This window comes from Meriones unguiculatus, chromosome 1 (assembly GCF_030254825.1).
Source record: "Meriones unguiculatus strain TT.TT164.6M chromosome 1, Bangor_MerUng_6.1, whole genome shotgun sequence".
Classification (NCBI taxonomy): Eukaryota; Metazoa; Chordata; class Mammalia; order Rodentia; family Muridae; genus Meriones; species Meriones unguiculatus.
In genome coordinates this window covers 151026921-151053031 of record NC_083349.1, presented here as the reverse complement: position 1 = coordinate 151053031, position 26111 = coordinate 151026921, and the positions used below count along the sequence as shown (strand labels likewise).

Genomic DNA, 26111 nt, shown 5'->3' with positions numbered 1-26111 from the left:
CATACTTCTTTGCCCTTTATTCTATTTAGCTTTATACATGTTGAATGTTGGGACTGGAGAGATGGATCAGCAGTTATGAGAACTTCCTAATAATACAGAGGATTCAGGTTCAGTTCTCAGAACGTTCTTCTTGGCTCATAACCAACTGAAACTCAAGCTCAAGAGGATCTGATGCCCTCTTCCAACAACAGCAAGCACTGGACATGCACGTGTTATGCACATACACATTCATGCCAACACACAGTACAATAAAATCAACAAATCTTTTAAAATGTACAAAAATGTTGCCTATGCCTATTCTGAAATTTTTAAATGCTCTAACATCTGAGATTTTGGAGTACAGACGGAAATTCCAAACTTGTCTTCATGTGATAAGGTGTCAAATCAGAGACAAATAAAAGTACTTAAAATATGGTTCAAGATCTTGCAAGGAAGCTTAGTATATGCCTGCACTTGCTTCTAGGCTTGGCAGCCAGAGCTCATCCCTGGAGCCTACATAGGAGAAACAGATAGCCAACTCCTGCAGATGTCCTCTGACCTTCACCTACATGCTATTGTATTCTCTAATGTACACATATGCAGACACAATAAATACATTCTAAAAGTTAAAAGGAAAATTTGTGCCAAGCCATGTGTATATCATATAGTTGAAACATATATTATTACCCCATGTTCAGGCCTGCTTTGTAGACCTAAACTATCACATCATATGTGTATAAATATTACATTAATATTGAATCCAAAACACTTTTTTTTCTCTTTTCAGTTATTGCATGAGGTTTCACACTAGTCCAACTTAAAAGCAGACCCCAAATGGTCACATTATACAAGCTGTGAGATTTTAAACTTGTGATAAGGGACAGAAGGGAATATCTACTCATTGCAAGGAAATTCTCATTTAAGCTTCTGAGCCGTAGCCCTTAAAACCCATGAACATTCAGCTGATTGCCCTGAGCAGACCAGTCTCTATCAGGAGCTGGCATATGTTCTGGTGATGGTCACCCTGCAGATGAATTACTTCTCCATATTTTGGATGCTAAATCATAGTACCATAGCAGGCAACTTTCTTTGTAATGTCTTCACTAGTTTCTTTTAATCTTAATCATCAGAGATCACTTTGACAGTAGTAAGAGTTCTTGTCTTTTCTCTGTTGAATTCTTAAATGTATAATGCTCAGTGCCAGCAGGAGGCAGGTTATTACCCTTCATTGCATCAGCAAAGGGATGGAAAAATGGAGGTTCTGGATAACGGATATATACCATACAAATTCTTTTCCTCAGTGGAAACAGTCTGCTGAATGAATCTGTGGAAGAAAACAAATGGTTTGTGTGTATGTGTGTGTGGGATGGAAATTGAGCAGATTCAAGACGGAGTCCTTGTCAGTGGCTCAATGACTGGGACCTGAAACACTTCCAGTATATTCATTCTAAAAAGAAAGAAAAAAAGGCTGCTCAGCTGCCCTTGTCCTTTTTAACTATTCCAGCCCAGCATTAATGATAAATGAATAAATTTAAATGAGTAATATTTGAATTGTGTAAGTATTTCTTTAAATGCAAAGCCAATGCAGTTCCAATGTATAAATATAAAAACTAATCAGTTAGTGTTACCTACAAATTCACTTTCCATGACTGAAGAGCCTGGGCAGACTCTGGTTACTGCTGTTGGCTCAGAATGATGTCCAGCTCTAAGAGCTAACAGCCTACCTGTTCTCTACCTGACTACCACCTTAGCTTTGCAAAACTCACTTCTGATGCCTTTCTTCCTAACTGTTCCAGGAGCTAATCATAATCTTCCTTGGGCTATGAATAGGTTTTTTAGTAATCCAACCACATCCACTGTCAATGCAAAATACACCCCTAACTGCAAAATGAATGAAAGACATCATATTGTGATCCACTCCACGTGTTAGTGACTGTGACTTAGGAACATGGAATCAGGTTTCCTTCAAATAACATGTTCCACTCAAGAAGAAGTTAGATTAAACTCTCTGCTGCAGAACAAAGTAGTCACAGAACACCAGGCAGGCAGGGTTCTGAAGAGCCAAACGCTTAGTGTCAGCGTCACTGGTGTCAGATGTTTTCTGAGCATGTTCTTAGTTCCTGAGCTGGGGAAAGCCAAGGATCTGCCGAGAATACACTCCAAAAGTTACAGGTGAGGGCCAGAGGATGTCAGGTCAGACAGAAGTCAGGGGATGTTAGGTCAGACAAATGTCAGGGGAGGTCAAGTCAGACAAAGGTCAGAGGAGGTCAAGTCAGACAAAGATCAGAGGATGATAGGTCTGATAAATGTGGACAATAAATAGATTTTAAGTGAAATGAAGAGAGATCAGGATAACTTGGTGCTGAGTCTGCAGCATTCCCACTTCCCACAATTGTAGTTCTGATCAATTAGCCTTGTGGGTTCCCAGAAAATTTATTCACACCATTATTTTCTATACGACACGAAAAATTATATTCCTGTATTTTGAGAAGTGACTATTTCACAGAAATAAGTTGATATTTTCTTAAATATTAGGTAAAAATAAATTGATCACTGTGCATTAAATTTTATAGGAAAGGGTTAGAAATTAATTACTATTGGGATATTGGTAACATGTGACATCCTTTAGATAATACTTAATTCACAAATCAAAGTCCAGTAGATTAGGCCATTTGGCAAAATTCATATATGCCAAGGAGTAAAATATTTGAATAAAAAAGGTCTGCAAACACTCTGCAACAATTAAGATAGAGGTGATTTTTAAAATCTTATTTAGACTGATACTCCAACTAAGGATCACTCATGGAAATAACCTAGAACCCCTGCAAAGATGTTGCCCATGGCAGCTCAGATTCCAAGTGGGTTCCCTAGTAAGAGGAACAGGAGCTATCTCTGACATGAACTCAGTGGCTGCCCCCCCTGTAGCTCTCTCTCTGAGATGGGAGCAGCCTTACCAAGCCACAGAGGAAGCCAATGTAGCCAGTCCTGATGAGACCTGATAGACTAGACTCAGAGGGAAGAGGAAGAGGACCTCCCTTATCAGTGGACTGGGGGAGGGGGCACTGGTGGGGAAGAGGGAGGGAGGATGGTATTGGGAGGGTAAGAGAGAGGGAGCTACAGGGGAGATATAAAGTGAATAAACTGAAATTAATAAAAATAAAAAATCAATCCAGAATCAATTACTAAAAATAATATTGTTCTTTCCCTATAGATTTTAAGGGCAAAATTTGCAATAAATAAAAACTATACCAAATTTAAAAAAAAGGAATTAAAGATTTAAAAAATTGGGAAAGGGGCATGGGAGGAGATAAGGGAGGGAGAAAGGTGGAATTGGGAGAGGTGGGGGCTACAGCTGGGATACAAAGTAAATAAATTGAAATAAATAAAAATTATATTAAAAATAAAACCTAAAAGCCTTACTTAATAATTTTATTTTTTATTTAGTAAGTTAGTTAGTTGTGGTGGGGGGGTATCCATGTACCATAGTGTGTTTATGGAGGTCAGAGGACAACCTGCCCATGTCTTGCAAAGCCCCACATATTCTTCTGACTTCCAGCAGTCACACTTTCTGCCAGTAACCCAGATAACTGCAAACTTCCACACAGAACCCGGTGTCGGGGCATTTGTAGTGGTTTTATCAGCTATTGCTGAAACTTGAAAACAAAGTGTCTCTGGTAGTAGACTGTGCAGAGATAAGCAGGTTCATCAGGACTGCAGGATGTTGAGAGAAAAGAAGACACTGATCATATCTCAGCATGTGTGACCACATGACAGAGACCAGACTGAAAGGCTACACATTGTCTGTTTCCAGCAACACTTCTGAAAAGACAAAGCTTATCAATGTAAATAGATTAGTGCTACCTAGACATGCAGAGAGAGAGATAAATAGGTGGAAAATAGGATTATTAAGGAAGTCTAACTAGTCTGTGTGACACCCCAGTGATGGATAAATGTCATTACATCCTTTTCATAACCCAAATAATGACAATAATGTGCTCCATTGAAACCGCGTGACTTGAGAGACAATGAGTGTAAATGTAGGTTCATCAAATGAGGGTGTAACAATACTGTGTAATGGACATTGATAGTGGGACACTGTATATGAAGAAGCCATAGAAACTCAGACTTTTGTTCAATTTATCTGTGGACCAAAGTTTTCCCAAAAAGTAAAGATGAATAAAAATTGGACTAAAGGATTGGCAAGATTGCTTTGTGAATGAAGGCAATTGCCACCATGCCAATGACCGGCATTTAATTCCTGAAACCCACATGATGGAAGAACAGAATTGATTACTGTTATTTTCTAAATTTCACACACACATACTTATAAAGACACACACACACACACACACACAATGATTTTAATACCATAATTTTTAAAAATAAATGAAAGTTCCTGGATTGTTTACCGTGACAAAAAATTAATTTAAAACAGCAAATATACTAAAAGAAAATGGAGGTAAGTTTCTGTCTTAATAATGATGTTTCTGTCATGATGCTAAGACTTAAGCTGGCTAAGAAATGGCTGATTTCCCAGAGATGGATCTTGTTGATTAGTGAAGTCACTGTGATAAGTTTTAGTGATCATTTCCATAAAAAATAAAATGCTACAGGTGTGCACAGGTATATCTGTTAGCTCTCATTGTGTATACCTTCTTTTCCGTGCTCTTTCATTCTTGCTCCTGCTAGGTTTCCGAGCTGGAGCTATTTTTTCCAGGAACCCAGGTGCTTGTCTACCTCAGCACTCTGCTTTCCAGTAAGACACTTCCTTCTGTAATAAACATTCATAGCTAGATATAAAATCCTGTGATAAGATGCTACCCACTGAAGTAGAATATATGACCCTCACTCCAGAGAAAAGAACCCTGTATCCAGAGGAAAGCAACCTTCTGATCCCTAAAAACAAAACCACACTCAAAGGAGCAAGTAAGAAAAAACAGGACTTGATAGGTTCCTTCTGTGCCTACTCACCAGGCTATACGATTATGTGAAATGACTTTGTCTCTTTTGATTTTTAAGATAGATTTAAAGATACATAGAATTTCAAAATTGGTTTGAGTTACTGGCTTAAAGCATAAAAGCCAGAGCAAAGACCATGATAAGGGTTAGTTAACCTCTGAAGTCCTGTTTAAAGATTTCCACTTGGCTTCATTTGGTGAACTAGTCCAACAACCACCAGAAATGGCATTGTTGTCAAAGGCATGGTAATGGAATATGAATCATTACATTTCTTTTGTCACCATAACTCGTATTCCATACCAGACTTGTCTCACTCCAGTTACAGGGACATTGAATATGTATTATCTTGTGCTTAAGAATTAAATTAACAGGCTGGAGAGAGGGCTCAGTGGTTAAGAGCACTGTCTGCCCTTCCAGAGGTCCTGAGTTCAATTTCCAGCAACCACATGGTGGCTCACAACCATCTATACAAGGCTCTGATGCCCTCTTCTGCCAAGCAGGTGTACATGTAGGTAGAGCATTCAAATATATAAAACAAACAAATAAATAATTTTTTTAAAAAAGAATTTAATTAACAACATTAATGGAGAGAAATGCTATTTTAGAGGAAACGTACAATGACAGGATCAAAAATTAACATATCATCCGTTAAAAATCAGTGGACAGACACAGAGAGAGAAAGAGAGAGAGAAATCAAAACAGAGAAAATGAATGACACAGGGAACTGAACATAGAATGATACAGGATCAAGATTAGGGAATTCAGTGAGGTCACCCTCCCCTACAAAGACATAAAATTTGATCAGGTGTTTGGCTCCTGAAGTTTTGAAAAAGAGTTTAAAAAAAAAATCAACTTTCTCGCATGTTATCAGTACATCTCAGTATTAAAACAGAATGCTTGTGATATTTACACATTTGTGAAACTTTAGTAATATTTACTAAGAATACTAAATTCCATTTATTTGTTTCACGTCCCTCCGATAGTGATTTTTCCCTTAATTATTAATGGTCATTTACCACAATAAGAGGAGTGGCTCAGGCGGTTTCTTCCCTCACATTAATCCTATGGAGGAGCCCCACGCACTGGCTATTAACAACAGGGCAAGTAAACTGTTAATACTGATGAGACTGAAGCTCCAGGGCTCCATCAAATGCAAGAGTCATCAACTGAATGTGGCTAACGGAGAGCTAAATGAAATGCCTCTTAGTCTTCATAACTGTGTGTCCATTCAATATTCAAAGTTTAACTCCAAAACAACACACCTTCATGGATATTCTGCTTCCCACTGCCTGCAATTCTCCTGCAGAACTTATACTAACTGGATTCTAAAAGGCATTCATTTGCCTAACATGTTTAATGGAACAGCCATATCCTTTGAACTGTGTGCCTTTTATCTTAATTGGAATAAATATTGCTTCAAGGTGTTCAGCACTTCAGATCTCAAGTTTGAAAGGTGAAGTTAAATTTAAAGGTGAGTTTGTTACTTTGTGGTAATGTTGTCCAAGAAGCAGGTGTAACTCTAATGTGTGAAGTAAAACACTTCCTGGGCTTTGGTGTAGCAGCTTTATTTGTGATAGCCAGAAGCTGGAAACAACCCAGATGCCCCTCAGTTGAGGAAGGATACAGAAATTGTGGTACATCTACACAATGCAATATTACTCAGTAAGAAAAATCAAGGAAATCATGAAATTTGCAGGCAAATAATGGAAACTGGAAAGGTTCTTCCTGAGTGAGGTATCCCAGAAGCAGAAAGACACACAGGGTATATACTCACTCATAAGTGGATATTAGATATATAATACAGGCTAAACATACTAAGATCTGTACACCTAAAAAAATAAATCAAGAAGAAAGACTATGGCTAAGATGTTCATTCTCCATGCAGAAAGGCAAAGAGGATGGACCTCAGAAGAGGGAGAAAACAGAAAACAGGAAGGCTCTACCCTGCAGGGTATCAAAGCAGATATGGAGACTTATAACCAAACTTTGGGCAGAGGTGCAAGGAATCTTATGAAAGAAGGGGGAGATAGTAAGACCTGGAGAGGACAAGAGCTCCACAAGGATAGCAACAGAACCAAAAAATCTGGGCACATGGGGTCTTTTCTGATACTGATACTCCAACTAGATAACCTAGAACCCCTGCACAGATATAGTTCAGTGTCCATGTGGGTTCCATAGTAGTAGGAACAGGGACTGTCTCTGACATGAACTGATTGGCCTGCTCTTTGATCACCTCCCCCTGAGGGGGGAGCAGCCTTACCAGGCCACAGAGGAAGACAAAACAGCCACTCCTGATGAGACCTAACAACTAGGATCAGAAAGAAGGAGAGGACGACCTTCCCTAATCAGTGCACTTGGGAAGGGGCATGGGTAGAGAATGAGAAGGAAGGGTGGGATTGGGTGGGGTGGGAGGGAGCTACAGGGGGAAACAAAGTGAATAAACTGTAATTAATAAAAATAAAAATAAATCTCCATTCAATAATCTCTAGTGCTTGTTCCTAAAAAAGAAAAAAAAAAAGTGTGCTCTGGAATAGATGAGTTTTACATTTTTTTCTAGCCTGCCAGCATCAGAAACTCTCTGAGAAGGAAGGTGAAGAGAACCAATGAGGGAACCAGCTGGCAGAGCACCCTCACACAGCCATCTCTCATAACCCAGTTTTTCAGTGCTATATGCAATGTTTGGTTTATCATTGGATGTTTATCTCAAGCTAAGACAACTAATATTATAAATGAAATACTCTGATTGACTAAGACTGACATCTCTTTTTCTTATGTTTAAAGATTCTAGGAGCTTGTTCATAAAGCTCCTTTGCTTATAAAGAGTAATAATATTTTTTATATTAAAGGTTTCTTTTTATTTAATAAATAGGCATTTAGGCATTTCACATACTTTATAAGACCATGTCTAAAATTCTCATTTTCATTCTTAATTTGAAAAGCAAAAACACATAATTGTTATTAACGGTACTGTGGTTTATTGAAACATAAGATTATTAGTTAATATTAATTTATATATCACAATTCTAGCTCTTAGGATATGGAGTTGGAAGTTCCATTTCATACTGAAAGTCAACTATGTAATGTTTGATATGTACAAATGAAGAAAGGACTCGACAAAATTTTAGTCAAAGTCCACTTCAATACTCTCTTGGGAGAGCCAGTGAAAGGAAATATGTCCTCATGATCAAATCATGATGAATTTCATTGTTAACATTATGAACACAACTCTTATTGTTGATTAAGGCAATGCAATGGTGATGGACTGGGTAAAGGTATTTTGTTTTAGAATGCTCTATGACCCCTAAATGCTGTCTTAGTAGATTGTGCACTGCCTGGGCTTACCCAAGAATCACCTTACAGAGGATTTCTGCTGTTGTAAGGACTTAATCTCTACTGTAAGTCTCTACTGTTGTTAGGACTTGATCTCCCATTACCTGTTCATGACTAAAAAAGATGTTTTATTTTGTTATTCTAATGAAAAAATTCATAATGCCTGGTAAAGGGGAAGATGCAGGATGGCAAACAGCTTTGCCATTTGCCACTTGTTACAGTGAAATCCATCTAATGCCATCTCCTGCTTTTTACTCAGGTCTTCAGAAAATGCTATTGGTGCAGACGTTCTTGATTGCTATTGGAGTTCTTATTTTCTAAAAATCTGGGTTCAGGCAGGGGGTGCAGCAGAAACTGATACATCAACCAAGGACTATGCATGGAGAGGACGTAGAGCCCCTGCTCAGATGTAGCCCATGGGCAGCTCAGTCTCCGTGTGGGTCCCCTAGTAAGAGGAGCAGGCGTTGTCTCTGACATGAACTTGGTTGCCTGCTCTTTGCTCACTTCCTCTTGGTGAGTCAACCTTGGCAGCCCACAGAGGAAGAAGATCCAGGCGAAGAGACCTGATAGGCTAGTTCAGATAGTAGGGGGAAGATTCCCCCTTCCAGTGGACTAAGGGAAGGGTAGAGAGGGGAGAGGGAGGAAAAATGAGACAGGGAGCAGATGAGGGAAAGGGGTCTAAAATAGGGGTATAAAGTGATAAATTGTAAAAACATATTTAAAAATTCTCATTTATATCTAGTGATCAAGTATGAGCCAAAATACTAATAATAATGATTTTCAATGGTGAATTTTTAAACTGAAAATCAGATATAATCATAAAATGAAAATAATAAATCTAGTTTCTATATTCTTGATATTAAAAGTCTCACACAAATCTATTTTCTGTTATTGATGTTAAAATTCTAACATATTTGTACCTCTAGTAACTTTCTTTGAGTGGTGACTTTATCTGTGCAATGAACAAGCCATTTGCCATGAACTATATCACAAGATAGATTGCATGCTGGAATTGACAAGTGTTTTTCCTATGATGGACTCTGAGTCAAAATATGAGACAGCTGCTTTCAAAAAAGGCTATGGTATAATACATCATAAAACTTGGATTTTGTCCTACTGAAGATGAAAGATTGCTTGTCATGGAAATCTCAATCCTCTAGAAAGACCTTGTTGATACAGAGGCTACCAAAAAAAAAATTCGAAGAAGTTAGCAATTGATAAAATAATTTACAAATCTAAGACAAAATGTTAAAGCCTGATCTAAATTAGAAATGGCAATAAGATATTTTAGGGGAAGAGCACAAATGTGGAAGAGTTTGCAGACACGGGGAAAGTAGAGACTAGCATTTCCTGGGGTGAGTGAGTGACTTGTAAACTCAGGCACTAAGAGCAGAAGGGAAAGAGTAATTCCAGTAATTCCAAGAGAGATCCAGACCTCCTTTAACTGTGTGTGTCTGTAGTACATAGCATGACCAATTGAAAAGGATGTGGAAAACGTTTAATGTAGTGGACTATCAACAAATTCTGCTGAAAGAGATTATGGTCAGAGGAGAAGCACAGGTGTTTATGAAATGACAACAATATAATTTTCCACAAAGCTATTACTGAGAGGCAAAAGTTCAGGATAATATCAGCCAAACTCTAAGCATGTTACAATTGAGAGATAAATGAAAGGAGAGACACCCACAAGTATGCCTTATAAAAATTTACTGAATGAAATGGATTAGGAAAGTGTTTTAATTAAATATCTTAGAAATTAAAAGTTACTCTAAAAATGTAGCATAACTTTATACTCCTAGAAAGCTCCTTTTTCTGTAATTGCTTAACTTATGAGACTTATGGAAGGAAAAATCATTCGGAGATTTGTATGTGTGATAAAAGTGCTTAGTATGTAAGCATAACACACACAATCATGCCCATATACAAACACATGAAGATGCACATTCACACAAGATCACACACAAACATGTACTCACATTCACATACCCTTGCATGCAATCAGTTACACACGTGCTAATGTTCATACTGTGCTCTCCATAGAGCTCTGTGAGATTACTATTATTGTTGTTGTGAGTTTTGGTATGTGGTGTTCATGAGTGAGATTTGGCTGAGCCATTGATTCTAGAGAAGTGCCTGATTTCAGTCACTTCATGAGCATGAGTGAGGTCCAGATTAAATCAGCTCTGAAGGAGAAAACATTAACTTCATGCAAATCTTCCAGAATGGCCATAAATCACCCTATATTTGTTTAACATTTAGTTTAATGGACACTTGAATTCCCTCTTCAGTGCTTTCATTCCCTACTGCATAAACCCGAACCACAGATGCAGCCTCAGTGTTCACTGACCCTGAAGGCCTCTTTTCCTGGTACTGAGAGGCTGTGGTCACAGTATAACTTACTGTATCTTCAGCAGCAAGGGGGCATCCACAGAACAACAGAATACGGTAAATATACTCAGATTTGGGGTATTGCAGAGGTGCTCAACAGTAAAGAAACTTGCTGTTCTTGCAGAGGACCTCAGTTTGCTTCCTAGCAATCACATGATTGCTCACAATCATTCTAAACTCCAGTTTCATGGGATGCAGCTTTTTCTGAACTCCATGAATACCAGAAATACATGAAGTGCATATACAGTCAGACATGCAGAATACATAAAATTATATCTATATTTAACCTGAATGCCTAAGTGATTATTTATTTAATCATTCCATTATCCACTCTGTAAATAAATGTAGTGTTTTATATTTTTTTAAAAGAATGTCATTATTTCTTGTATGAAAATAGTCACATTGGCTTGGAAACTATATTAATATTTAATTTGAAGTATGCCTTTCAAATTCCCCAAGACAATACTCTCATACATTAAATGGTTGTTAAATGAGTTTCTACTTAGAGTATTTTAAGAGTTTGATATGAAAACATATAAGAATTGATGCACAGACATTTTGTAGCACATGGGTTTGGTGATTCTGTAGACTTATTCCCTTGCTCCCCATGTATTCTTGACATAAAGATAGGGCATACAAGTCTGCCGTGCTGCTTTAGAGTAAACTACAGACCCTTTGATACAGGGGAAATAGTTCACCGCCCTCACAATTCTAAGTGGATGAGGAAAGAAAGTGTATAGAAAGCAATAGGACAAGAACAGGGCATTTTGCTACTCGGTAAGCCTTACCTTTGATCCTGGTTGATTCCAAATATACCAGAAAACTCTCTCATTAAGACTTCTCTGACTTCAGGTTTTTGTTTGTTTCCAGTATCTCATTATTGTCTCATCAATGCAGCTGGAATAAGTCAATTATGATTGAGTGAGCCATATTGTTTTTCAAGAGATGTGTCTTATTTTTTTTTTATACATGTCAGGTGGGGGGAGATTGTCCACAGAGGCCAGAACAAATCACCACTTCCCTTTGGTTGAGGTTCCATGTGACTGTGAGCCACCTGATATGTGGACTTGGGTCTGAACTTCAGTCCTCGAGTTAAGCCACAAGTTCTCTTAAATGATGATCCATTGTCCCAGGTCCTACTTTGCAGCTCAGTCTGCCCTCAAACTTTTCCTGCCTCCACCCCTTCAGCACACCCTACCATCACATGCTACCACTGCCCTATTCCCTACTTTTACAAAATGTCTGCTGAAGATTTCACTTAAAAGAAAGACATGTGGAGTATGAGTCTCAGGAAAGATCCCTGTGCTCAGAATTTTGGTTCTGTTGCTCTCCTTGTGGACCTCCAGTCCTCTCCAGCTGTTACTATTATTTCCCATTTCTTTCATAAGATTCCCTGCATTCTTCCCAAAGTTTGGCCATGAGTCTCATCATCTGCTTTGATAGTCTGCAGGGCAGAGCCTTTCAGAAGCCCTCTGTGGGAGGCTCCTAATTTGTTTCCTGTTTTCTTCTTCTGGTGTCCATCCTTTTTGCCTTTTGGAGTGGGGCTTGAGCATTTTAGCAAGAGTCCTCCCTCTCGATTAGTTTCTTTAGGTGTACAGATTTTAGTAGGTTTATCCTATATTATATGTCTATATGAGTGAGTATATACCGTGTGTCTTTCTGCTTCTGGGATAGCTCACTTATCACCTGTCCCTGAGGGGGAAGCAGCCTTACCAGACCACAGAGGAAGACAATGCAGCCACTCCTGATGAGACCTAACAGACTAGGATCAGAAGGAAGAAAAAGAAACCCTCCCCTACCAGTGGACTTGGAGAAGGGAGTATGTGGAGAAGAGGGAGGAAGGGAGCAATTGGGAAGGAAGGAGGGAGGAACTAGAGGGGGGATACAAAGTAAATAAAGTATAATTAAAAATTAAAAAAAGAAAAAGTCAACATAAAGAGAAAATATTAATAAAAAGGAAATTCATTTCTCAAGCTGCATTTTCGTCAAGAGATGTTCTAGAGAGAACAAACAAACATCCTTGCAGAAAGCAGGTAGTATGTTTTTCAAGGAAACCAAATAAATTCTCCAGAGCTTAAAAAAAACAGGATTCCAACCTCAAAGGGTGGTGATTGTGTGACTGTGACTCCCAACAGAAGCTGAAGAAGAGTGGGAGGGGAGAGGCAGGTAAATAAAGAGGACACACATGCCTGTTGTGTAAGAAATAAAATGTAATGTAAAAAAAAAAGAAAAAAGAAAAGAAAAGAAAGACATGTGACACAAAGCCCTAAACCACTGAAGGCATAAAAGGGCCAGGCAGCCTTGCGAGGTGAGGGCATTGAACATCCATGGTTTTGCTCTGCTATGCTGCTGTGTCTTAGGTACAGAGGAAAGAATATGTATGTATCATATTATGTATGAAATACATATCACACTTACATATTTATGAAAATAATATGATGTGTGGATAATAGATTTTCTTGACATCTTAAGGAATTTTCCTAACATATCTTTTAAATAATCTCTTCTTATCTTTTCTGGGATTTGGCCCAAGGAGCAATGTTGGAGGGCTGGCAGGGTTTCCCGAGTGAAGACAATCCCAACAGCCTTGGGGGGAGTTTGTGATATTCCTTAGTACACCTCTCTGTTTCTTTAAGTGCTGACAGCTGTAGGCCAAAAGGTGATGAACTTCTGTTCCTCCTGTAGCCCCTGAACAGCACAGGGCTTTTCAAATTCAGTTTCTTGGAGTTTTTACAGTGACATAAAACTTGCTATGTGTTCGGCTCTCTGAGAATGCAGGTCTCAGTGAACTGAAGCAAGACCTTTCTCTTGTGCCCAGGTAGAGGACTTTTTTCTGTGAGCCTCATCAACAGTAGCATCCTGCCAGACATATAGTCACTGGTCCATAAATGAATGGCACTCTGCAGGCCCAGGGCTAGCAATCGTGGAGTCTGGATTCTGTGTGGTTTACTACCCTGTGCCCTTTTTCACTTTTCAACATCGTCCTGTCAGATCAGGTAGAGTGGCTTCTGCTCATGTTTGGCTGAACAGCAGGAGGGAAAGCCCTCACCTCAAGCCACTGCATAATACATTCTGGCCGCCAATCCAAGTATTGCTGACAGCTTCAGCACTTGTTATTGGTGGTTGAGCTTGGACTTTCTGATCCATGAATCTGACCGGTGTGTCTCGTACCTACTTTAATCATTCCATGGTCAGTGAAGTGCTCTGGAGCCCTTGCTGAAGCCAGACTAAAATCAAAAATTCTCCTCACATAAGTATTTCAACAATTGAAACAGGGTTTTGCATACATGAGCCAAAGATAGCTAGCTTTCTTTCCTTGTACAGACTGTATGTGAGTAACATCTTGACGGCGCTCAAATGAAAGCCTGTTTGCATTCCTCTTACATTCATATATGCAGGTAGCATTCTTCTTATTCTGAGCGTCCCAGGCTTCTATTTAAGTATGTAATGTCTTTCTTAAATGATACTGGAAAAAGAATGTAAATTGATCAAAAAGAGACTTCTAGTGACTTTCATACATGAAGACTAAGAATGCCTGGCTTCATGGAGATAACCTAGAACCCCTGCACATATGTAGCCCATGGCAGTGTCCTGTCCAAACGGGTTACATAGTAATGGGAAGAGGGACTGTCTCTGATATAATCTGATTGGCCTGTTCTTTGATCACCTCCCCCTGAGGGGAGAGCAGCCTTACCAGGCCACAGAAGATGACAATGCAGCCATTCCTGATGTGATCTGATAGACTAAGATCAGAAGGAAGGAGAGGAGGACCACGCCTATCAGTGGACTTGGGGAGGGGCATGCACGAAGAAGGGGGAGGGAGGGTGGGTCCAGGAGGGTAGGAGGGAGGGGCTTATGGGGGGATACAAGGTGAACAACCTGTAATTAATATAAATAAACAAATAAATAAATAAATAAATAGATTGATAGATAGAAGAATGCCTGGCTTTCTTATTTCAGGTTTCTGACATATGTCCATTTTTTTTTCCCCACAAAAGTCAGGATATTAATGTAGTTCAGTAAATAAAAATAATCCAATAAGTAAGCATTATAAATATGTTTTACAAGTACCATGTGTTGGCTTTATAATGATAGATCTAGGGATCAATTTCAACAAAATTTAAATGTGATCCCAGCAGGACATTGGGTTAATCATTAACAATTAGATATGTACAGAAGTGAAATGCCTGTGGGAGATATGATTATACCATAGTAGAGAGAAGTTTAGAGGTAACCCACAACATGGAAAATATGCCTAGTAAGAATAGGCTGGTAGGGAGATTGTTCAGTATGCAGAGAGCTTGCTGCCCACACAGGAGGACCTGAGTTCAGATTTTCAAACTCCTCGTAGAAGTAGGACATGGAAGTGCACTCTTGTAACTCAGGTCATAATCGTGGTAGAGAAGGTCAATTTGTGAGCTTGCTGGAGATTCAGTCTACCCAAATTAGTCCTCTCTAGGTTCAGTGAGAGACTCTTTTTCAAAAAATGGGCTAGTGGGTTTAGGAAGGTAGTTCAATTGTAAGAACATTCATTCTGGAGTACCAGGGCCTGAATCCAAGTCCCTAGCACCCACATGGAAATATAGGCAGGCATATGCTTGGAACTGCGGCATTGTGGAGTAGAGTTGTAGCGAGAGCTGGCCAGCAGCCTAGGCAGCTCTGTGAGTTCCTGATTCAGTGACAGATCTTACTGCAAGGCAGTAAGTTGGAGATTGACAGAGGAAGACAGCTGACATGCTGCTTTGTCCTCAGCATAGGTGCCCTCATTTGTATGTACTTCCCACTCACATACATGCACCACACTACGGAAAGGTAGGGGGCCACAGAGGAGGACATTTGAAGGCATTCTGGCCTTTCCATGTGTACACATAAATGAATACCCACATTCACATATGTAGTTATCACACACATACAATCACAAAGTACGGTTTATATGTCAAAATAAAATGCAGCACCCAGTGCCTGACAACACCTCATTCAGTATCACTCTACTGTTTCCCCCTTTCTCAACAAGAAATATTTTACCTTTATGTATTAGACATACATCTCCAAATAAAAACATAACTCAAAATAGTAATCATCTTACTAACTAGAGTACATCTTAAGGTTTACTTTTTACCTCTTTTTTGAAATGAATCTTTAAAATAAGGTAATTTGGCACATTATAGTAATTTCTTTTTTTTAAGATTTATCTTATTGTTGTGAGTGTTTTGCCTGTATGTATATGTGTGTACTATGAACATATAGTGCCTACCTGATCCAGAAGAGGGCACCAGACTTTCAGGAATTGGAGTTACAGAAGCTTGTGAGCTGGTAATCAAACCTGTGACCTCAGCAAAAGCTGCCAGTGCTCTTAACGGCTGAGCCACCCCTTCAGCCAACATTATAACAGTTTCTGGAGGAGCAAATGGATTGGGGCATGCAGATTTTGCTCATCTGAAATGCATAATGTATTTTGAAACTATGAGTGTAGTAAACTCCGAACATTTTTATATCTGAACATTTAGCTTTGTTGTAATGCCTTCCCTCATCCTATTCTAGATGTTTAAAAACATCAACAGTAGAATTATTTAAATATTCCACTCATGATTTATTTTGCTTTTGCCTTTTTTTCTGCTAAATATAAGTACATTTTCTATTTTAGAGTTCGAAGTCATTACTGGATGAGATAATCCATTTGAATAATTTTAAAGAACAAGTCAGAGCAGGTAAGAGAGTTCAGTCAGTGACATACCTGCCTCACAAGCATGAGGACCTGGGTTGGCCTGTCAGAGTTGACATAAAGAAAGCTAGAGCTCATACTGCATTTCAAATCCCAGCCCTGGGGAGGCAGAGGCAGGCAGATCCCTAGGGCTTACTGGCCAGACACCCTGGCCTACTTAGTACCTCTCAGTTCAGATGAAGTTCCTCTTTCTCAAAACAAGGGACAACACCCAAAGTTGCACCCTGGCCTTTACACAATGACCCCCATGTATATCCTTCCACACAGATGTGCACACATGTGCCCACACAAAACACACACATATATACATCGCAATTATACATTCTCATGGGATCAAGCCAAAGGTGGTTTATGAGTTATATCTTAGTATTTCTGCATTTATTCACTACATTACAGAGCAGCATAAGTTCTAGTAAAATCGGAGTTAATGTAATCAAATAGATGACACTTCCATATTGAAAACAAACTCCCATCCAAGAGATGAGCTCGGTGCTAGGACACAGCCATATTTTAGAGACAGTGTTACAGGAAATGTCACAGTGTTGCATGTGGAGTACAGGCGTGGGAATCAAAACAGTCTGTGCTGTGAATCCTAGACACATGCCAACACATGTCTCCGGAGAGTTACCTCATCTCTCCCTGCTTCCACTTACCCACCTAGAAGCTGGGTTACAGTATCCATAACCTTATGGGTGGAGGACAAAACCAGTGTGTACAAAGTATTCAGTTCTTCTTTCCACATATGTTAAGGACATCTTAACATCTATTTCCTAGGATACTAAATGGCATTTTTAAGACTCTTGTGGCTTTGAACGACATAAGTGACATTAAATATGAAAATATAGATTTATGCTTTTTAAAAAGAATACAGTGTTTATCAGGTATGTGTACTCTTGGAATCTTAATTACCTGGGTTTTGTGGTTGGAAGTTAAGCTGTACTACAAAACAAGACTGCCTTCAAAGTATGTGAAAAAGCTGGGTATAGTAGTTCATGCCTGTTACCTCAGCACTCTGAAAGTAGACCCTGGAGTGCCAGGAGCTCAGTGCTACCCACAGCAGTGAAGTGAATATAAGGCCAGTCTAAGGTATATAAAACTCTGTTTGAAACATTTTTAAAATGCACATTTTTATATCAAACAAAGCTTTTAAAAATAAATATGTTAAGCATAAAAAGTGTTAGAAAAAAAAACACACTTTAAAATGTTGGAATCTTTCACAGATAGATGAGAAGAGCATCTATAACAGGGAGTGAAAGTGGGAGCCAAATACAAGTCCGATGTAAATCTGCCTGCACTCTGTGCTTCCAAGAATCAAATGCTCATGTATATTTCAGAACCGTGGCAAACAGCAGGAGGAAGTGGAGTTTCAGCCCCACATCCCTCTGACCTGCATCTGTGAGCAGCATTGTCACTGTCTCCATTGATTTGTAGCACAGTGTGGTCAGAACTGAAGCTAGGTCACCGCAGCACAGGAGAAATAGCAAAATAAAACGTGTGCTCAAACAGAGGTAATGTATAACTTCATAAAAGAAGAGATTGAGATTAATTTCACATAGATCTCTGTTCACAGCCAAAGAGGGAATTGTTCTTTACTCTTTAGGAGAACAAGTAAGGACATTAGTTAAACAACTGGAAAGAAAAAGAAAAACAAGTTATTTCAAAGTTAGTACTGGCCAAAGCAAGATTTAGACTGAAAAAAATTTGAGTAAAATGTTTATATGATATAAAGTAGTAACGTATTGTATAGTATTACAAAGTTTTTTTTTTCTTTTTTAGTATATTTTATTATAATGTATTCACTTTGTATCCCAGTGGTAGGTAGCCTCCTGCCTTGTCCCTTTCCATTCCCAGACCTCCCCTCCTTCTCCTCCCACACCCCTCTCCAAGCCCACTGATAGGGGAGGTCCTCCTGCCCTTCCATCTACTTTAGCCTATGAGGTCTCATCAGGACTGCCTACAGGGTCTTCCTCTGTGGCCTGGTAAGAGCCAGTCACTGAGTCCATGTCAGAGACAGTCCCTGTTTCCCTTCCTGGGAAGCCCATTTGAGGTTTTTCAATGAATCTCTTGATTATATAACATAAATAAGCATTTAAGTGAAACAGGAAGTATAAATGAAACAAGAAGCAGTTACTCATATTCCTAAACTATTAATAATTTAAATTTAAAGTATAGTCAGCCTCATATTTTAGTTCAATGAATTTATTTCCTTATTTCAGAAAACAAAATATCCCTAGAAAAGTATGGACACTTCCAAATATCTAGTAACATGAAGCACTGATGCCCATCAGATAAACTTAATCCAGACTTAGCTTTCAATTCTGCAACCATTGTGCAATTTGGTTTAACGTATTTCCCTTCACTGTTGTTGTCATCTTCCATAGGGGAAAAAACGATACTTATTTCTGTATTGCAGCTTAAGTTCACTTATATTAGCAGATAATTTACCATAATGCTTGACATACAATAAACAGTGAATTCAGTGTAGCTTACAGATTATTTTAGAAAAAAATAATTTGTAAAAACTTGCACTGAAGACATTTGTAGGAAGGAAAGAAAAACAAGTGTATAAGCTAAAACCTGCCTTGCCTATTGCTATATAAGTACTCTGACTCATGAAGTTGGAAGTTTTGGATTTATAGATTTCTGTGGGTGTAGGTGTGGGGAAGTAGAAACTGTCACACTGTCTTGGTGAGAGCATAAACTGTTACAGTTTTTCTGATGTCATTTAGCAGTAGAAATTAAATATCCCCAGCTGTTGGCTACAGAATCTATTTCTGGGTAAGACCATTGTTATGTAAACATGGATAGTATCATTAGTGAGAACCTCTCAGGCAGAGCAGAGTAGTTCTCTATGAATTACATATGCATTATGGAAGGTCCACTCTACACTTGTGAAAATCTGTGTACATTCATGTGTTTACACATGGAACGAAATGATTTCAGACATAAACAGAAAACACTTAGTAGCAGCTCTTTCAAGTCACCAAGACTGTGGATGGTGGATCTTTTACCTTTGCAAAGTATAAATGGCTTTATAATAAAATGTCTTTGTGCCATACATCACAGTACCAAACTCACACAATATGTCAGTCATGCAGGCATTTGAAAATGAGGACAACAGAAGAAACACCAAGCGACTGAGACAAAGGATGCATAGAAAGCTCTGCTTGTCCTGACAGTTGTCAAAATCCGCTTTGCACTTTTACACACTTGCAGAGCAAATTATTGCATGCATTCTTCATAAAAGGGGCAGTCAAGAAAAGATAAAACATCTGAATGTGTTTTAGGAAAAGGCAAACACTTTAACAGCCACAAGAATTCTTCTAGTTTAAATAACTCATGGAAAAAAATATATTGTGGATACCCACAATCTGAGTGGATTTAGCAAAAAATCTTCGTAAAGAAAAAATGTCTATTTTCTGAAGCTCTGTCTAGCTTAGAAAAAAAACTAATTTTGTGTTATTGTTAGGAAAGTCTTCTTCCAGCCAGTGACTGCCCCTGTCGTCACTGTAGTGCTGTCATGGTGCACATTCATACTTCATTTATAATAGGAAGTAATTAATAGGCAATACCATACATCTTGAGAAACCCAGTTGATTCATAAAGTTCAAACGGGAAATGTGTCTTGAGCTTTGAAATATTAACCTTTATTGTCTCCATTGGTAACCAGCCCATTAGAACTGGGTTTTGCTGACAGAAATCCATTATTAAGCCTCTCATGCTTAATTACTAGATGTGTTTATGCTTCTTTTGTTTTTATATGTTGTTTTAGTAAAATGCCTGTAAGCCATATGCAGCTTTTAAAATAGCTTGTACAGAATGAACATTCCTCCTGTAAGTTGACATTATCACTCATTAAATTACTGTTACCTGTGCTCTGGAGATGAATATTTTACAACTATAGTGTAGAAAGCCTTAAACTTAAACTCACATATCCATATAGAGTGTTTGTAAAAACCAAAAGAGCTAGTCCTTCCTGTGCACTGTGCCATGCTGGTAGTTTTCATGCTGGTCAGTCCCCCTAGAGATAGTCTCTATACAGAAAACAGAGTTTGCTTGAATTGATTGTGTTGCCAGATGATCATGGGCAGAGTAACAGGCAATACTGCAACTGAGAGAATGAAAAGAAAGTTCTGGGATGGACATACAGTTCCCCAGCACAGAGGCCTTAGTGCTCACAGAGAACCTGAGTTCAGCTCCTAGTGCCTACATGACCTGCCACCCAACTGACGTCAATTCCAGCCCCAACGAATCTGATGTACCCTTCTGGCGAACATGGACACTTGGACACATTCGTCATTCATACACATACTGAAAAGCAAATCACTTCTAAGAAAGGAAAGAGCTGCTTATTAAAAGAATTATCTATTTAGCAATGCTGGTATTCAATCTGAGCTCGCCTCTCACTCCCCACCCATTTGTTACTATAGGGGCTGAACACAGAGTCTAACACATACTGCACTGTAGCCTCAGGCTTACGTTTATTTTTAGATAGGGTTTTGTGCTGCCCCGGTGGGCCTTCAATTTATGATCTCCCCCTCTCATCCTCTGGCACAGAAGGTGCCTCAGGACTCAAACTTGTCTACTGGGCTTGTGTTTTTAAGTTAAAATGATACTTAGCAATAACAAATCATTTTTATCGTTTTAATGGTTTGTCTTGTTTTGGTTGTCATTTTTTTTTGAGATAGACTATCACCTATGTGGAAACTGACCTTGACCACACTATGTAGCCCTAAATGGACATGAACTCATGGAAATCGTCCTTGCTCAGCCTTCTGAGTACAGGATTACAGGTGTGCAACAAAAGGCTACCTTAATAGTGTATTTCCTTAATTTCTAGTCTGTTCACATTTCTCTGACAGAGTCCACTTTAACTCACAACATTTTACACATAACCATAATATAAGATTCAAACTGCAAAGCAAGAGAAGGCCAGCCATGAGAATACTAGTGTCTTTTGAGAACTAAACTGGCCACTTGTCTTGGGGTTCAATGTCTGTGAAAAGACACCATGACCAAGGCAATTCTTACAAGAAGAGGCATTTAATTAGGGATTTCTTGCACTTTTAGAGATTTAGTCTATTGTTGTCATGGTGGCAGGAAGGCAGACATAGTGCTTAAGAAGTAGATGCTGAGAGTTGTATCTCTGAATCTATAGGCAGGAAGAAGAGAGAGACACTGGGCCTGGCTTGTGCTTTTGAAACCTGAAAGCTCACCTGCAGTGACACACATCTTCCAGCCAGGCCCCACCTCCTAATACTTCTCAGTATTAGGAGGGGCGGTGCTATGTCTATTCAAACCATCACATCAACAATATAAAAAAATCAATAGAAGCTCACATGCGCATGCATACTTGCACGTGTTAACACACACAAATACACTCACACACATACACACAAGGTCAGACAAATGGATAACAAAGAGATATACAAGAGACATGTGGGTTGTTTTGTTTTTGTTTTTGTTTTTGTTTGTTTTTTGTTTTTATTTTTGTTTTTTTCTCTCTCATTGTTGAGGTAACAGTCATTTGTACCTATGTGGCAGGGGATAGCACAGTAAGCATCAGAACCCAAATCCAAATTGAAAATAAATAAAAACTGGGCATGTTCATGTACTCACCATGCAGCCTGGGGCTCTGAGGCAGGAGGATAACTGGAGCTTGTTGGCTGCCACCCTAGTTCTGCGTTTGATGAGGCTTGTGTCAAGGGAATACGGTGGAGAGTGAGATGAAATAGAGCAGGAACCTCATGAACTATCTGCATACAAACACTGACACCTGTGCACCACATACACACACACACACACACACACACACACACAAAGAGAGAGAGAGAGAGAGTATTTTTTAAAAAAGAAAAAAAAAACACTTTCTAGGAAAACAATGTTACAATTTCATCTTTATTCTTGTTCTGGGTTTTCCACACATCACTTAACTTCTTAGTGGAAATTTTTTTACATAAAAACATGCATGAAGCTGATTTTTTCCATGCCATTTGGGAAGTACATAAAAAATTAGCCTGAGATATTTTGTTGGATTATATTTCTTTTAAATCCCAAGTGAAATAATTAGCAGTTCATGCAGTGAGAAAGCGGTTTATGCTAATTGTAATTGACATTAGTATTCTTTGTCCAGTTATTTTAAATTATCTGTCATGCAAAGAAAGGGAAAAATAAATATAAACCTGTCTGGATTCTTCTTGTATGCCACACACATTACTGGAGACTATACAAACACTTTCTAAACTTATTCCTCGCATTAGATAACAGATAGGGTTTATCTCCATTTAAAGATTAATGAAATGCAAATAGGTTAAGAGCTTTGTGAAGTATGAGAAGTGTCTCACACTCTCTCTTTATAAACAGATATAATCAGCCATTGACCTCTGTCAAAACTTCCCATGTAAAGCCTTCCTGTAAGGCTGCCTTTGGCCTTTTTTGTGTTAGGCTTGGACACTGAGACTGTTTTCCCTGGAAGCTGTAGATCTCCCTCAGTCTTTCCTTTCCTGTGACTCTAAGGAGCCATTTGATGCCCCAGCTTCCCTTCACACAACTCCATCTCCCTAAGCTTGGCTGGCTCTACAAGCCAAGCTGGAATCTGGTCTCCATTCATTATGTGAGCTTTATTTTTAAATGCTCCTGTTCTATTTTCCCCCGACTTCTCATCCATTCCAAGATAATTGAAGCTCAGAACCTGTTTTCTGCTACTTTCTGCCTAAGTATTTTCTCACCTGCCTCCTCTGCCTTTAACTGCCATTTGTTTCCTTAGGCTCCCTGGTAAGGTGAGCCAGGCATGTGCCACTCCATTCACGAAGTTCTCTTTATTCAGCTCTTCCTGGGGTACGACTGCTTCTATCTGTGATTTGAATGGGTTTAATCCCCTCAGCCCACCTCAGACTGGTTAGGATAGGAGTTAATATCCATGATTTAAAATCTTTACCTTATTTTATTTTAAACTGTGATTTCTTGAGGACCCAGGACATGTTATAGTTTTATGTGCCATTCAGTAAAGAAATGTTGCTAAAGAACATTCTCATTAAGTAAAGAAAAACCTTGAGCCTCTATCAGCAGCCCTGAACAGAAAGAGTTAAGAACAAGTTCAGGCTTTCCCAAGAAAGAGTAATCAAGGATCGTTTAGAGTTAAACAATTAATATGACTCACACACAAAAAAAGTTTCCTTTCTAGTATATGTGCACCACTCAAAAAATTCACATATCCAAAGGTAAATCATTTTTGTGCAGTTGAATCAATTACTACAACTTGTGAAAATGTGATCTCCCTATCCCTTTGAGATAGGGTCCTCTCCTGGAGAAAAGGCTCACATTTTCTCAGTCAGCCAGGAAGTCAGCAGAACTCAGCAATCCTGCGTCTTCCTCCCTTAGAGCTCTAGCTATAAGCATGCAATGGATGCCTGGATTGTGAGTAATAAGGGCAACAAAAATTCTGCCCCTCATGATTGTTAAGCAAGGACATTCATTTCCTGAGCCATGGCTCATACTTTTAATAGTTATATGTTAACATGAGTTAAAATGTTATTTATTGAAAATGTGTTTTAATATAGATGTTGTGATGGTTACTCTTCTTGTCAACTGCATTTGGAGTTAACTTAAAATTCAAACCTCTGGGCACACCTGAGTGGGCTTTTTAGTAGGATCATTTGAGGTGAAAAGAAATCTGGGACACACCTCCTCATGGCAGCCTAAAGGACAAGGGGAAAAAAGCTTTGCTCTTTGCCTTCTGGCCTTGCTTTTGCTCCATTGGCATTAGAATTTTTTTTTTCTGTAGGATTTGAAATATAGGGAAGACCAGCAGAGGTATCCTGCCCCTTGGACTGAATAACTGCAGTATTATTGGACTTTCTGTTGGGAGACAGCTATTGTTGGACTAGCTGGACCAACGATTTAAGCTATTCTAAAAAGGTTTTTCTTTACACACACACACACACACACACACACACACACACACACACGCACGCACACACACTCATAATATCAGTTCTGTTCCTCTAGAGAAGTGCAATTAATATAGCTATCATCTGATAGTAAATATCTGATAGATACATGAACAGTTAAATCATAGATAGAGACAGAGATACAATGGAAAGACAGAATATGGGTGAGACAATGATTTACCTTTCAATGGCTATGCAGATGAGTCTGGAACACACCCTACCATTTACATGGATAGAATTTATAGCATTTTGTTCCATCAATAGAGTCGATATGCTCTGATTCACGTGTTAACTCGTTGGAAGCAAGTTTTTCTATCAAGTGCCATGCATTTAATATACTTTTGCCCCCAAAGGACCAGCAGAATTCCAGACTGTAAGTAGGTAGTTAAATAAATAATTTATACTCTTTTCCTTTCTACATCCACACCCCTGAGCTGCTTTGGATGGCTTCTTTTCCATTTTTTACTGCAACCTTCTGTGCCAGCTCACTGAACTAGAATATTTAAATGTTTCTATATAGCATTTATGTTATGCTCTCGCTGGCTCTTACAGCATGTGACACCTCAGTACAAACAAAATTGTTTGATGGATTAAAAAATGTAAGTATTTCTATTAGATTCTCTTACAGAATAGTTACTATATATATATATATATATATATATATATATATATATATATACAGATAAATAAGGAGACAGGAGGCAGGGCTTGCATCAAAAAGAAAACAACAACAAAACAGGCTTAGCTACTCTGGGTAAGAGCACTCTCCCTAGGGGTACACTTTTCAGTCTGTAATTATCTGGGGGGGAAGGGAACTATGATGGGTGTTTCCTTCACACAAGATCAACATCCACACATGCTCTAGAGAAAGGCTTTGCCATTTTCCTATAGGACTGAAGCCATCCATGCTCACATCAGCAACACACATTCGGTAGGACTCTCCAGGTTAGTAACACTGAATGAACTGACTCCTTGACTTAATTTTCTTCACACTCTCTACCCACTGTCAATGATTCTGAGGTAAAGTTGCTTGAATATCCACTCAAAATACTTACACAAGAAATGAACTTCAGTGACTGAGGAAAGAATGTGGGAGAAGTTGCTGGAACATTTCATTAAAGGCAACTTAATTCTTTGTATTCCCCTTTCACATTTTCTCAACCACTGAAGGAAGAGGGAAGTGGGATTTCATTGCTTTTAAACCCTCCCTAGTCATTCCAAATAGTTGGTGATGAACAGCCAGTCTTGCAGGGATGTTTACCTAAAAAAGGAAGATGGAAGAGATGATTATGCGGGAACTCATTCATGAAGAAATGTCATGGGGTAGGGACAAGAGTGAAGGCAGAAAGCTGATAACTATCCTTTCCTACTTTCTCCTTGTTTAATAATTTAAAATCCAAGGAAGAAATAAAAAATACTGCTTTGGACAAAAAAAAAAAAAGAAAAATGAGCAGATTGTACTATGTCATGAAGATATAAAGACCACATCAATAAAATATGATGAGTTAAGAATGATCATTTTGAACATTTACTTTTAACAGTTAAAGCAAAAAACTAAAAACAAACAAACAAAAAACAAGAACAACAACAAAAAACAGGTTATGCTTGCGAGGGTGCTTGATTCGTATGTTTAAAGCCCTGGCTTTTGTTCTCAACACCATATCAACAGGTTGAGGTAGCACCTGGGAGAGAGAAAGATGAGAAGTCGGGGTCATGTTTAGCCATATACTGACTACATGAGAGCTTTCCAAAGAACAACACGATGCCACGAAATCCAACAAATG

The 26111-nt window shown here is 38.7% G+C and overlaps 1 protein-coding gene and 1 pseudogene across 2 annotated transcripts in view; one reads left to right on the top strand and one right to left on the bottom strand.

Annotated features, from left to right (window-relative positions):
- Window positions 1-26111, top strand: part of Cntn5 (contactin 5) — a 1228807-nt gene that overhangs the window by 443968 nt on the left and 758728 nt on the right. The gene's annotated exons all lie outside the window — the stretch shown is intronic.
- LOC110559502 (eukaryotic translation initiation factor 1-like) lies at window positions 921-16040 on the bottom strand (annotated as a pseudogene).